Source organism: Myotis brandtii, unplaced genomic scaffold (assembly GCF_000412655.1).
Source record: "Myotis brandtii unplaced genomic scaffold, ASM41265v1 scaffold1050, whole genome shotgun sequence".
Classification (NCBI taxonomy): Eukaryota; Metazoa; Chordata; class Mammalia; order Chiroptera; family Vespertilionidae; genus Myotis; species Myotis brandtii.
In genome coordinates, this window is record NW_005353539.1 from 1,007,695 (window position 1) to 1,011,368 (window position 3,674).

The 3,674-nt window shown below is 48.1% G+C and overlaps 1 pseudogene; it reads right to left on the reverse strand.

Moving 5' to 3' along the window:
* Positions 1-1,594: 1,594 nt before the first annotated feature.
* On the reverse strand, positions 1,595-3,192 carry LOC102260348 (annotated as a pseudogene).
* Positions 3,193-3,674: the final 482 nt, after the last annotated feature.

The following is a 3,674-nucleotide window of genomic DNA, read 5'->3' on the forward strand; positions in this document are numbered from 1 at the left end:
GTTGTCATATATGAAGACCGTGTCTTCTACTGCAATGCAATATTTATTGGGGGAGGTATTTTCTGGTTTTTCTCCATGTGTTAGTTTCATCTTATGTGAACTTCCTATGTTTTAGTCATTGTACCCTTAGACCGATCTTTAGCAAAGTGATTGCTCTAATGTGCGATGCTGATTGTATTCGCTGTCATTTTGTAATGCCTGTAAAATATTTTTAAATTATCATGAAAGTCAAATCTTTATGCTACCAAAGGAAAGGTCTCTAAGAGAGAGCAGATGGCTAATGGGCTGTGACTCGTCACAAATGGGTTCTAAGTTTCATAACAAGAATCTATCAGCGGTGGGAAAGTGCCTCTGGACAGAGACCAATCGCCTGGAGTTAGTACACAAGCTAATTTTAGACCACTCCACTTTTATTTTTTTTCCCCGAGTGACATGAACAATATGATTGAGTCACTTTGCTGCGAACAATTGAACAAGACTGACAAATGCATAATGCTCCAGACCGTGAAATCCCAATTGGTCCGATCCCGGGTCCATTCATCATGCCTGCAGCGATGTTCCTGTAGCTACGAGCTGTGCTCATCCCACTGCTAATACCCACGGGGTGGAAACGGGCCCGGTCTGCAGTGTGAGCTCAAGCGTGTGTCTTCAGATAATTTTTTTTTTTAATCAGAGGATTCTTCTGTAATTTAATTTATTTCCCTCTAATACTCTGGACAAATACCATAACAAAGTCTGTTGACAAGAGATTTTATGCTTTATTTGCAAGTGTCTCTGTTGTGATTGTGAATAGTTGTGTAGCAATAGGAAACACAAGCTGTCCACCCTGTGGGGCAGGCTGGAACCAGCCATAATCCTGGCTAGGACCTGTTGCAATGTTGTGTATCAAGTATTTTTACGTATTTCTGCTATATTTTTCTACAAAAATGGAATAAAAAAATGTTTTTAAAGCCACATAGTGATTTAACTCATCTTGTCCAAACTAATTTGCTATTATGCTTTGTCAAGTATTATTTTTGTATTGATTACCTTCCTTCTTCTGATCATTCATTATGGCACGAGTGCTACACTCTTTTCTTTTCTTTTTTTTTTGGTAGCTTATTTCCTATGGAGATAATTGTTTTGCAACATGAAGAAACTGGTCCTAAGACTGGTCTCAGTCATTAGCATGTCTGTCCCCTGTGGTATTTACTACTCAACTATACAGATGCAGTCCAAAATATTTATTTCCTCAATGTAGGTCATTTGGGTTATTTCGAATTTCTAATATATTAACAGAATCCTGCAGTGAATATTCTTAATCCAGAATTTTTTCAGCATATTTAATTACTTCTTAGTATATCTTAAAATGAATTTCAACATTCAAAGAATAGGAAAATTACACCTATATCTATGTCTACCTTAATCTATATCCATATCCATGTTCTGATTTCTATATCTTTCTATCTATTATGAGTGATGAAAGAGAGTGGGAGAGAGAGATGGAGAGAGAAGCTGTGCTGAATTATACTCTTTAGAAAAAGTCTGTGGGAGTGTAAATTTCCCAGCACTAACACCACTAGGGAATGTCATGTTAAAAAAAAAATAGAGGGGGTCAGGACTGAATGTTCGAGAGCATCCCCAGGAAGGCCTGCGGGGATGGTGCCTCCACATTCTGGAAGGTGTTCTGGACTCTGCTGTACAGGATGAAGTATTTCATCTGCAGATAGATGAACCCCAAGTGGTTCTCATCGAACAGGATGAAGACTCCAGGGAAGCCATCAAAGATACCAATGTCCATGCCATAGAAACACATCCTGCAGGTCCGGGGGTAGTTCTGGTCTCCTGAGCGCACGCCCACAGGCAGAACAAACGGAACAGGCTGCTCCTCCGAAAGCCCCGGACCCGACGCTGGGCTGGGCAGGGCTCTGCCAGCCATGGCCCTCGCTTTCCTCAGTCCCGTCTTCTTGCTGCTGCTGCTGCTGCTCCCGGATCACCTGCTCGTCAATCTCCAGGACCACGCGGGAGAGCTCGTCGAAGTCACGGAAGAACTCGCCATCTCGCAGCTGGATGCGGCGCATGAGATGGATCTCTAAAGTCCAGATTAAGTCTCCCGTGACCGTCGTGAGCCTGGGATCTCCTGGACCACGCGGGAGAGCTCGTCGAAGTCGCGGAAGAACTCGCCATCTCGCAGCTGGATGCGGCGCATGAGATGGATCTCTAAAGTCCAGATTAAGTCTCCCGTGACCGTCGTGAGCCTGGCATACTTCCCATGGAAGCTGAGCATGGCAATCATTAGGCCCAAGTCATCGTCTTTGCATTGGAAGAGGCCTGGCCTGATGAGGTCGTCCGGGTGGCTGGGCGGGAGGTAGAGGCGGCGGTAGGTCAGGCAGTCATACTGCTGTCTGTCCTCCCGCACCAGCCCCAGCCCCACTTCTCTCCTAAGCCGCGTGGGTGAATCCTTTCGGTGGTCTGTCTTCTTGCACTGGAGGGTGAGCCTGTCCTTCTGAATCTGCAGGTGGCAGCTGTGGGGCCTGCTGTGGCGGCCTTCCATGCACTCCACCGTGGCTGATTTCCATTCCGTCAGGCAAATTCTGAACGCGGGCTTGAATGGCATTGGGCCATCCACATGGGTGTCAAGGGAAGGCCTGTACGTCCAACCAGTAATGCATAAGCCGTCCACCACGACATTCAGCAGTCTTTTATAGCTACTTTCTAGCTTCCACAAACCCAAAATGTGTCTGTATGGGAACATCTTCGCATAGACTTCTCGGTAAGAGATACCTATGGTCTCCAGGTTCTGCAAGTTTTCACGAACGCCATACTCCTCCCGGCAGCGCCGTCTCCAGATGCTGTCGATGTGCAGGATGTGGTGGAATTTGGTGCAGGCCTGGGCCAGGCTGGGCAGGTCGGTGCCGGGGAGCGAGGCGAAGATCTCGACCAGCATCTCCACCGGCAGGTCCTGCAGCGAGCAGAAAAAAAAAGGGTTGGCATGGGGCTCGCGATTCCTCCACTCCCCGCACAGCACCGCGCTGCCGCGTCCGCCTCCAGGTGCTTTTCTGCCGGGACCGGGGCTGGTTTGCCCTCGGCAGCTGCCATCTCCGCTGGGCGCTGGCGCTTCTGATGACACCGACATCCCCGGGGAGAGCCCACTCCGCAGAGGCGAGCGCACTCCTCCATGCCTCCACGGGAAACAGCCACCACAAGGTGAGCTGCTGCTCCTCAGCCGGGCTTTAAGCTGGCTCGTCCCGCCCTTTAGTCAAGCCACGCCCCCAGGGCCTAGCCACGCCCCTTCAGAGAGGAGCCAATTGTAAGACTTTAAACCCAAACCCATTAACAGTCGCCTCCCTTTCCCAGTGCCCCCTCCCTGTCCTCCCGCCCTAGCCCCAGGCAGTCACTAATCTGCTTTCTGTAGGGATATGCCTCCAGGGATATGCCTATGGGGGGAAGACAGTTCACAGAAATGCAGTCAAAAAAATAAACTGTGGTACATCTACACAATGGAATACTACGCTGTGGTAAAAAAGAAGGAACTCTTGCCATTTGCAACAGCATGGATGAAACTGGAGAGCATTATGCTAAGTGAAATAAGCCAGTCAGAGAAAGATAAATACCACATGATCTCACTCATTTGTGGAATATAGAGAACAACATAGACTGATGAACAGGGACAGATCCAAAGACAGAGAAACAGC